Here is a 12,176-nt window from a genome sequence, read left to right as displayed (position 1 = left end):
TCTTGAGTAATGAAAGCCCTCTCCTTTTGCTTGAGTAGATCAAAATATTTCTTTTTGTAATCTACTTGTTCAAATTTCTTCTTTTCAGAAGTTGGCTTTCTGCACTCACCTGCAAAGTGTCCACTTATACCACAATTGAAACACTTGAACTTGGATTTGTCCACAGTGTTTTTGTGAGGTTTAGTGGCTCTAGTGTTTTTCTTGAATTTCATCTTTGCAAATCTTCTGGACAGAAATGCAAGATGCTCATCAATACCATCTGAGTCATCTTGGCTGGAGTTGTCTTCATTTTCAGCAACTTGCTCTTTCCCCTTGCTTGATTCCTGATTTCTTATACCATCTTTGGAGTTTGATGTAGATCTCGCAGTTTCTTGTCTGCATTTCCTCTCATCTTCAGCTACCAATGCAACTGAACTTCCTTTCTTTCTCCCCTTCTCCAATACCTCATCCTGTTCCAGCTCTAGTTCATAAGTCTTCAAGATTCCATACAATCTTTCAAGAGTGAAGTCCTTATAATCTTGAGAGTTTCTTAAGGAGACAGTCATGGGTTTCCATTCCTTTGGCAAGGATCTTAAAAATTTAAGATTTGAATCCTTCACCTGGTACACTCTTCCATACAGCTTCAGTCCATTCAACAGCTTTTGGAACCTATTGAATGTTTCATTTAAAGATTCATTTTCTTCAAAATGAAAGTATTCATACTGTTGAATGAGAAGCTGCATTTTGTTTTCTTTCACTTGTTCTGTACCTTCACACAGTAGTTGAACTGTGTCCCAAACCTCTTTGGCAGTTGTGCAATTTATCACATTATCAAACATATCCATGTTAAGACCATTAAACAAAATGTTCATAGCCTTCTTATCCTTGTGGACTTCTTCTGTGTCTTCCATTGTCCATTCTGCTCTAGGTTTTGGAATGGATTGACCAACAGCAACTGTGGCTGTAGCAACTGTTGCTACTTTGTGGGGAATGTGAGGACCATTCTCAATGCAGTTTACATAACCTTCATCTTGGGAGAGTAGATGAAGATGCATTTTCACCTTCCAATGGTGATAACTGTCTTTGTCAAGAACTGGGATCTTTACTCCAATATCCTTCTTACTCATCTTTGTTAGATTCCAAGATCTTTAAACTCTTTGTATGTCAAGAGCCTGCTCTGATACCAATTGTTATTCCTAGTGGACTAACAATGAGATTTACAGAAGGGGGGTTGAATGTAAATCTCAAAACTTTTTCAAGTTTTGAGCAGTTTATGAAAGTTGTGTGTTCAAGAAGAACAAGTGTGTGAATTGCTTTAAGCTAATACAGACAGATATATATTCAAGCACAAATGTAAAGAACACAACAGACCTTAAAAACTTTTCTGGTGGATTTGTTGTTCCACCAGAGATGGTATTTTAGAAAATCTGTGATTAAACAATGTTGATCACAGCTGCATCCTAGTACAAACTAGATGAATTTTCTCTCAATATTTTTCTAAACAGCTCTGGAAAATCTCTCATCTAATTACTAGCTTCTACTTGGTTTATATATTACCAAGTGTACAAGTGAAGAACAATATAAAATACAGTAATAAAATAAGATCTTCACTTGCTTCTTTTCCTGTTCACTCCAGTACTTTGTTGACTATTGCATCTTTGTACTAGAGAAGAACGGCTGCTTTTTCTGTTGTTCCTGAAATTCGGCTACCACATCTCAGTTGTCTCTATCAACCCATGTGCCTCTGTTTGTAGGTACAACTACCCCTTATCAACGGCTAATCATCAGAACATCCGTTGAATCTTTCATCCGTTGATGCACTCATCCGTTGAAGGATGTTATCCGTTGAAGCTTTCATCCGTTGATGCACTCATCCGTTGAAGGATGTTATCCGTTGATGACTTTATCCGTTGAAGCTTTAGAGACATCCGTTGAAGCTTAGCTTCTCATCCGTTGAAGGTCTTTAAGTCATCCGTTGATACCACTTCACTTATACAAAATTACAAGGCATGAAGTATTTACAATTGGCCTTCCTATCTGCATATCATCTAGTAGTCAACATGACTCATAGTTTCTCTCAACTTCCAAGAATTACATTTTAAATACAGAGACTGAAATATGCTACAACACTAGACTTATTTCTAAGTAAAGCTACACCATCAACGGATAGCCAAAGTGGTCTTATCCGTTGAGGCTACAGACACTAAATTTCTACTTAAGTATTTTGTTAAACATATCATCAAACTAATGCACATACATTCCTAACAGAAGGAAAAAAGCCTACAAATCAGGATGTTCCCTTGTTGATCACAAATTCTGATAATCAACTTCTGACAACTACTTCTGATGTAATGATTCAAGCTGGAAGCTAAGATTCACAGAAGTTTTTGTAGACTCTGAAATTCAAGGGAAAGAAAGCAACATTCTTTTACAAGGATCCCAAAATTCAAACTATTGATGAAGAACTGGCCAAGAGACTATTCCTTAAGGATAATCCAGGAGTGGATTTAGAGGAATTAAGAGAAGAAGAAGCTAAATTTGCTGCTGAGAAGAGCAAACCAAAGTCAAAAGCTTCTGATGCTAAAAAGCCACCAAGGCCAAAAGAAAATGGGATTGTGATAAAAGAAAGATCTTCTACAGAGATTCCTAGATCAATTACTAGATCTCAAACTATTACTGATCCCAAAGACAAGGGAAAAGGAAAAGTTGGGGAGACAGTCAAGAAGCAGAAAATGAAGATTCCTCAAATTCTGATGGATCCTGTGTGCAAGATAGTTCAAGTCTTTGATGATATTGCTGCTGAAGATGAAACAGTTAAAACTCTGAAGAGAAAAAGGATGACAGAAGAATTTAAGACAACCTCTGACACAGCTCAAGTTGTTCAGAGTGAAGATATTGCATAATAACAAGCTATAGATGAAACTACAAATCCTGACAAATTCATCAAGTCATCAACCTCTGACACTGCTCAAGTTGACATAGACAGCTTAACACTTGATCAGAAAAAGAAGCTGCTATGGAATAAAACTACTCTAGTGGAACCTAAGACAAATCAGATGTTGAATCAACTTGCAATATTTGGGGTAAGAGCCAAGCAAGCTAGAGACAAGTCTGGATTAGGTTCTGACAAAGAGAAGAGACAAACAGGAGTAGAAGTTACTCTCAGAGATCCTTTCATTTGGACAAACAAACCATAAGAAGAAATCAAAAAAAAGCACCTTGACAAAGTGTTGTCTGTTCAAATTGTCATGGATACTCATGATGAATTAGAAGTTAAAGAAAAATTGATCCTGTTTCTCAATGATGGCAGAACTTACAGACTAGCAGATTCTGATGTGCGAAAGAAGTCTGTCAAAGAGCTTCAACATATTCACTACCTTCTGGAAGTAAAATCCGATGTTACAAGAAGATGGTCAGATTACATTTTGAAGGTTATAAGAGATCTTCTCAGAATTTCTGGGTCAAAAGCTTCTGAATACATTCCAAAAATCACTGAGGATGATGGAAGAGATATTCCTATGAGGAAGAATTCTGCTAAGGTAGAAGGAATTCTGATAGGCTTATGCTACAATGAAGACTCTTCACATCCCAGAGTTATCAGACTTGGAGATGGACTTGAAAGAATATCAATTCATGCACTCAGAGCAGCCATTTATCAGATTGGTAATAATGAAGACGAAGAACTGATGCAAGTCAAAGCACAGTTAGTTGAAGTTCTGAGAAATGCTGAGGACAAGATGGTAACAGACTTTACAAGGAATCAATTTGGATTCAGATTGATCCAGTGATATTGGTAAAGCTACATATACTGTAAGTTATATTTAGTTGTTTAAAATAATATCTCATTGCACTTGTACTTAATTGTTTTTGACATCATCAAATCTATTAACTTGTATATTTTTCATAATTTACAAGTTGGGGGAGATTGTTAGATATATTTGTGATATCATGTCATGTCTAATCTGATTTGTTTAGTTTCAGAACTTATTATCAAGATATCAGAACTTAACTGGAAATCAGAACTTACTGAAGACAGGAAGTTATCAGAACTTAAGGTGTCAGAACTTATATCAGAACTTAAGTGCGGATACACTTCAGGGATGAAAAGTGGCTGATTTACAAGAGATGATCTGGATTAAACAAGTAAAGATATGCATGCAGAATTGGACAACTATAGGACTGTAGTAGATAATCTTTGATTGATATATTCTAGGAAACATAATCATTATCATATCAATTAGTAGTTATCTTGTAAGTGTGTATTATATAAACATGTTAGGGTTTACACTATATGTGTTACCATTCACGAGAATATTATTAATTGTAACCCTAGCAGCTCTTTGTGATATCATACATTACTGAGAGAGTAGATTAAATCTAATGTAACAGAGTTTCATATATTGAATAAACTTGTTTTCTATTACATACTTGTGATTATAATCGAATTGATTATAGATAATATATTCAACCCCCTTCTATAGTATCATTGAGGCCTAACAAATACCTTAATAAATGAATCACACAGAAAACTCCATTCTTTTCTAAGACTTAATCTCCTAACATCACCTAATTTAGTGGCATCAAGAGCATAACCCATAGAAACTAGCATGTTACTCACATCAGTGTCAATGTATGGAGCAAGTGTGTTATTTTCAGGCAATTTAAAGCATTTATCAATGACATCACAGTTAACAAAGTGTTCATTACCTTTGAGAGTGAAGGTAATATTTTTTTCCTTTAAGTTGAACACAGCTGTAGTCCAAATTTCCTCGACTACTTCATGGTAGATGGTTGGGGACTCAAGCATGGCATAACTCAATTTGCATTTCTGTCTGAATTCCATCATCTTGTAATAATCTTTTGATACCGGAATCTGCTTGTTCACCAGATCCACAAAGTTGTTCTTTTCATAGACGAACCTAGTTGAGGACATAATTTTGACTACGGGAGCCATTTCTGTGATTGAGATTAGTTGCAGAAAGAAAGTATTTGCTTTGGAGAAGAAGAGAGTTAGAGAAATTGCTATGAGAATGATAAAAGAAAAGAGTAAAAATGAAATTAGCTTTTATACTATCTTAGAAATAAACTGTCAAAAATTAAAAAGTGAAATAAAGTAACCAATCAAATTAGCCCAAAATAACCATTTTAAAAATACAGAAAACTGTCAAAATTCTAAGATTATCCGTTGAACTATACATACAGGCTGTAAGTAAATTTGACGGATAATTCTTAAAATCAACGACTAAGATTGAGTGCAATTCGACGGATAATGGTAAAAGTACCCAAAGTAAGAGTTGACACTTCGACGGATGTTATAATCCAACGGATATTCATTTTTAACGGATAATGAACATCCGCCGAGATACAAATTCTGACTTAGTTAAAATTTTATTTTAGAAAGGAAATATCAACTTTTACTCTAGCTGCATTACAAATTGCTTAGATAGCAGAATAGATTAAGAGTAATTAAGCATACCTAATTCACTTACCAACCTAGTGAAGATGGATTCATCAAGTGGCTTGGTAAAGATGTCTGGAAGTTTTTTTTCACTTGTAACAAAATGAAGTTTTTTTCATAACATGCTCTTTAATGAAGTGGTACTTGATGTCAATGTGCTTGGTCCTTGAATGTTGTACTGGATTCTCAGTGATGGCAATAGCACTTGTGTTATCACAGAAAATAGGAATTTTATTCACCTGTAGACCATAGTCCAACAGTTGATTTTTCATCCATAAAATCTGTGCACAGCAACTACCAGCAACAATTTATTCAACTTCAGCTGTAGAAGTAGAAACTGAATTTTGCTTTTTCCTGAACCAGGATACTAGCTTGTTTTCTAGAAATTGACAGGTTCTTGTTGTACTTTTTCTATCAATTTTATAACCTGCATAATCTGCATCTGAATAACCAGTTAGATCAAAGCCAGAATCTCTAGGGTACCAAATGCCAAGTTTTGGTATTCCCTTGAGATATCTGAAAATTCTCTTAATAGCTATTAAATGAGATTCTCTAGGATCAGCCTGAAATCTAGCACAAAGACAAGTAGCAAATATTATATCTGGCCTACTAGCTGTTAAATACAAAAGTTAACCAACCATGCCTCTATAGTTTGAAATATTCACAGACTTTTCAGTAGTGTTCAATTCAAGTTTAGTTGCAGTGGCTATGGGAGTTTTTGCAGATGTGCAATCCTTTATATCAAACTTCTTTAAAAGATCATAAATGTATTTGGTTTGACTAATGAATATTTCATCACTAACTTGCTTAACCTATAAATCAAGAAAGTAAGTTAGTTCTCCCATCATGCTCATTTCATACTTACTTTGCATCAATTTGGCAAACTTTTTACAAAGTTTTTCATCTGTAGAGCCAAATATAATATCATCTACATAAATTTGAACAAGTATACTAGAGCTATTAACAATTCTAAAGAATAAGGTTTTGTCAACAGTACGTCTAGCGAAGTGATTTTCTAAGAGAAACTTTAACAAGGTATCATACCAGGCTCTAGGTGTTTGCTTCAATACATAAAGTGCTTTCAAAAGATAGGAGACATATTCTAGAAAATTTGGGTCTTCAAAACCAGGAGGCTGACTGACATAGACTTCCTCCTCCAAATCTCCATTCAGAAAGGCACTTTTGACATCCATTTGATAGACTTTGAAATTGGCATGGGCTGCATAGGTTAAGAAAATTCTGATGGCTTCAAGTCTTGCAACAGGGGCAAAAGTTTCATCAAAATCTACTCCTACTTGTTGATAGTAGCCCTTAGCAACCAATCTAGTTTTGTTCCTGACAACTATGCCATTTTCATCCATCTTGTTTTTGAATACCCACTTGGTGTCAATAGGATTCTTTTCTTCAGGATTGGGTACTAGCTTCCATACTTTATTCCTTTCAAATTGGTTTAGCTCCTCTTGTATAGCTAAAACCCAATCAGGATCCAACAGAGCTTCTTCTACCTTTTTAGGTTCTTCCTGAGATAGAAAGCTGGTATATAGACATTCCACTAGAGTTGTTTTCCTTGTTTGCACTCTTGAGGATACATCACCAATGATCAGTTCAAATGGGTGATCTCCAGTCCATTTTCTCTGTTGAGGTAGATTAGCTCTAGATGAAGATGACTCATTATTGTCTTGATGATTGAGAGAGTTTTGATGATCAGAAACTCCCCCTGAGGTTATGGATCTTTGACTTGAAATTGGAGTTCTTTCTGATTGTGATCTAACTTGGCTTTCAGCTCCTATTGATGGATCAACAGATGTTGCTCTTTGCCTTTCGACGGATGATACAGATTGTCTTTCGACGGATGATGCACTTGGTCTTTCGACGGATGTTGAATTATGTGCTTCATTGATTGTAGATTTTTCTGCATTGTCCTTAGATATTTGTTCTTGATCACTTTCATCATAACTGTCTTCACTTATCATCTCCACATTATCAAATTTGAGGTTTTCAAGGAAATCTCCATCTTGCATTCCTTCAATCTTTTTATCATTAAACACAACATGCACAGATTCCATAACAATGTTGGTTCTGAGATTGTAGACTCTGTATGCTTTTTCAACCGCATATCCAACAAAAATGCCTTTTTCAACTTTGGCATCAAACTTTCTATGCTGGTCAGCTTGATTCCTTAAGATATAATATTTGCAGCCAAAGACATGAAGAAAGTTTAATATTGGTTTCCTATTCTTGAATAATTGGTAGGGTGTCATGCATTTAGCTTGATTGACCAAAGAAATATTCTGAGTGTAGCATGCAGTGTTTACAGCTTCTGCCCAAAAATATGTTGGTAACTTAGATTCTTCCAGCATTGTTCTTACAGCTTTAATAAGAGACCTGTTCTTTCTTTCCACCACTCTATTTTGTTATGGAGTTCTAGCTACAGAAAACTCATGCATGATCCCATTCTCTTCACAAAATAATCTTACCACAGAATTCTTGAACTCAGTTTCATTATCACTCATGATTCTTCTTACTTTGAAATCAAGATGATTGTTAACTTGCCTTATGTCCAAAAATATGTCCAAGAGAACTTTGAGAAATCATCCACAATTACTAGGCAGTATATTTTCTTTGAAATGGACAACACATTGACTGGTCCAAACAAATCTATGTGCAATCATTGCAAAGGTTCTTCAATTGTTGAATCAAGCTTCTTTCTGAATGATGCCTTGATTTGCTTTCCTTTCTGACAGGCATCACACAGTCCATCCTTTGAGAATTCCACTTGAGGAATACCTCTCACCAAATCTTTCCTGACCAGCTCATTCATAGTCTTGAAGTTAAGGTGGGACAGCTTCTTGTGCAATAGCCAACTTTCATCTTGACTTGCCTTGCTCAATAGACAAGTGACATATTCTGCATTTGATGAGTTGAAATCAGGTAAGTACACATTTTCGTTTCTCACTCCAGTGAGAATCACTTTGTTTCTTCTCTTGTTTGTCACAACACAGGCTTCAGAATTGAAAGTGACTGAGTTGCCCTTATCACAAAGCTGGATGATACTCAACAAGTTGTGCTTGAGTCCATCCACTAGTGCAACTTCTTCAATGATGACATTGTCCTTTGAAATCAAGCCATATCCTACAGTATATCCCTTGCTGTCATCTCCAAAAGTGATACTTGGGTCAGCTCTTTCCTTGAACTCAGTAATCAGGGTAGAATCTCCAGTCATGTGCCTTGAGCACCCACTATCCAAATACCATAGATTATTTTTGTTTCCCTGCACACAACAAAATCAAATCAAGTTGATTTTGGTACCCAAGTTTCCTTGGTTCCTGTTTTGTTATCCTTTTTCTGAGGTTTCTTAGGCTTCTCTTCATTTGACTTAGGCATTTGAGATTCATCCTTAGCCAATTGAATAGAACCCTTAAAAACCATTCATCATTGCAGAATTATCATGCACAGGCTGATTAACATGGAAAGAGATATTTTATGCAAACATGTTATTCCAGTAAGGCATGCTAAATGGCATTTGTGGCATACTAAATGCAGCATAGTAAGGATTTTGTGCAAATGGCATATTAGCAAACTGTGCATTCAAATTATGTGCAGGCATAATATTCACAGGCATTTTAGGCATGCTGGGAAATGAAGGAGGTGCAGACATGGAAGCAGGCATGACAAGTTTGCAATTAACAGACAAATGATTAACACTACCACACTTAACACAGACTATTCTTGGTGCATATTTATCAGGTGTGTAGTTGTTATGTTTATTAATTCCCACTTTCCCATTTCTATTATTTTTCCTTTTAGACTCTGCTTTCACTTTAATTTTCTCCAATTTGTCATTTAATTTCTTAATAGACAGATGCTCTACATTGACTCTCTTGTTCTGTTTCACTTGACTTGTTTCTCGTGGAACAAAATTCTTAGAAACTGATCCATATTTTTCATTTAATTTAGCTAGCTTAGCTTTGCTAACTGGCTTTCTTTCAGTCAATGGATGTGATTCCTTGTCTTTCGACAGATAGTCCTTTTGGTCTTTCAATGGATAACATTCATTGAGGCCGAACCTAAACCTGTGCTCGAGAGATAGCTGTCCATACACTGATAAGGGATGTATGGATTCTCGAAAAGAGAGGAGCCATTTGGTTAGTTCAGCTATTTCTGCTGGAAGCCCCTGCGGTTGTTCGGCTACGTTTGAATATGGCTTTCCGCAGAATTCTATATGTATCTATGAAATCGAGTATGGAATTATGTTTACTAACTTTAAATTGATTCCACCTAAAGAAGCGGGGGCCGCGGTAGCTGCCGAATCATCCGTCGAATCCACATCTGTTGAAAGTCCTGCTACCAAATTAGAATATAGTTTCTCCTTGCTCTTTTTCCTGGATTCATCATAGAAAGATTCAATACCTTGAACTTTAGTAATTTGAGCATGGACATCTCTAGATGATTTCCATGCCTTAATTACTTCCTGTTCTCGTTCAAGCCGCTTTTTTAAAATCTCCTCTTTCTTTAAGGATTTAGTTAGTTCATCTTTAGCAATCCTGCATTCTATCTTTAATTTCTCAAACTCAACAAATCAGTTTCTAGCACGTTGTTTCTTTCACTTACAAAAATTATTCTCTTTAAGTTTGGTGTTTTCTTTAGTAAGAGACTTGAGTGTAACACGTAGATGGTATAATTCAGTAGACATGCCATTTATAACAGCATTACACTCAGATTTAGATAAATATGCTAGATTAGTGGTGATTACCTGATTACTGGATGAACTGACTTCTGTTTCATCTGATTTGGCCATAAGTGCTAGATTGATATAGCTTGTATCTTCATCCTCTTCTAATCCATTTGCAGCCCAGTCATTTTCTTGTGTGATGAAAGCCCTTTCATTTTGTTTGAGCAACTCAAAATATTTTTGTTTATAATCAACAGGCTCAAACTTCTTTTTACCAGAATCAGACTTTCTTCATTTATTTGTAAAATGACCTGCCAAGCCACACTTGAAACATTTGAACTTGGACTTATCAACCATGTTTCTGTTTGACATAATTGCTCCAAAATTCTTCTTGAATTTGAGCTTGGAAAATCTCCTGGATACAAAAGCAAGATGCTCATCTATGTCATCCATGTCATCTTGACTAAGATTTTCCTCATGTTCAGCTACTAGCCCTTTTCCCTTTCCTTTACAAACTCTAGGGTTTGATGAAGATTCAACAACTTCAACCTTTGTCTCCGTCTCCTTTTCTTGCTCAACAGCTAATGCAATGGATCCTCCCTTCTTTCTTCCTTTTTCCAACTTCTCATCTTGCACTATTTCAAGCTCATAAGTCTTTAGATACCCATACAGTCTATCCAAGGTGAATTCCTTGTAATCTTTAAAATTTCTCAATGAGACTGTCATGGGCTTCCATTCCTTTGGCAGAGATCTAAGGAATTTGAGGTTTGAATCTTTTGTTTGATAGATTCTTTTATGCAGTTTTAAACATTCAGTAATTTTTGAAATATACTGAAAATGTCCGTGAGTGACTCACTTTCTTCACTGTGAAAATGCTCATATTGTTGAATCAAGAGTTGTATTTTATTTTCCCTTACCTGCTCAGTTCCATCACATATAACTTGAATTATGTCCTAGACATCCTTAGCATTTTTGCTGATGTTGTCAAACATGTCACCATCAACACCATTAAATAAAATGTTCATGGCGTTTTTATCCTTATAAACTTGTTCAATATCAAGATCAGACCATTCTGCTCTAGGCTTTGGGATAAATGGTTCATTTCCTGTAGCAGCTCTCATAGGGACATGTGGACCTTTCTCAATACAGTCCACATATGCTTAATTTGAGATAGGAGTGAAAGGAATATGTCCTAAGTCCAATCATGTATTAGGATTTAGGAATAACTTTTTATGTAATCTGTTTTGATTTCATTGATATTAATAAAAGACTTGTTTTGTTTTTATTACGGGCTCTATCTATTTAAGTGTTTAAATAAGATATACCATAGTTTAGAGTAAAGCTTTTTATGGATTATGATGAGATCATAATAGTGAGACCTAAAAGATGATAACTCTAAACTTAAATAGTTCCTGATCATAGGATTACTAACTGGTAATTAATAATCCGCAAAGATCGGTACATACTATGCTTGCTTCATTATGAAAGATGTCTGTTCTCATAGACATTTGTGTGGTGACACTATAGCTAGTATGTAGGTGCTTATTATAGAATAATTTCACTGAACATTACTCGCACAGCTGAACAACTGATGGAGTTCACTCACGTGTCAGCAGTTGTTCACATAGTGATAGTTGTACAAGTATCCTTAGACTTGAGGTCATCATAGTCATCTTGTGTACACTGAACTATGCTTTGGTTTAGTTCTTAGTCTCCAGTGACAATTATTAGGGCTCTACTGGGTATAGGAATTTGTACACGAAGATAGTGTATGATCAATAAAGGATCTACCCCTTCCAGTGAAGGAAGCGAATGTTCAAGGCTGATCCACTTATGCTAGTTCAGGAATCTCTGGCCAGAGTGAATGAAATTAGAAAGGAGTTTCTAATTTGCTTAGAACTAAGCATAGTAAATGGTAAGCAAGTGATTAGATTAGATAGGTTTGACACGAGATCCATGTCTTGTATTTAATCGGGACATTGTAGGGTAGAAGGAGTTTATTGTACGGTAACTATTCACTGAATAGGTTCTTGATATTCCAAGTAGTGAATTCATATTATCCGGATA

This window comes from Apium graveolens, chromosome 11 (assembly GCF_009905375.1).
Source record: "Apium graveolens cultivar Ventura chromosome 11, ASM990537v1, whole genome shotgun sequence".
In the NCBI taxonomy this organism is placed as follows: domain Eukaryota; kingdom Viridiplantae; phylum Streptophyta; class Magnoliopsida; order Apiales; family Apiaceae; genus Apium; species Apium graveolens.
This window is presented reverse-complemented; position numbering follows the sequence as displayed.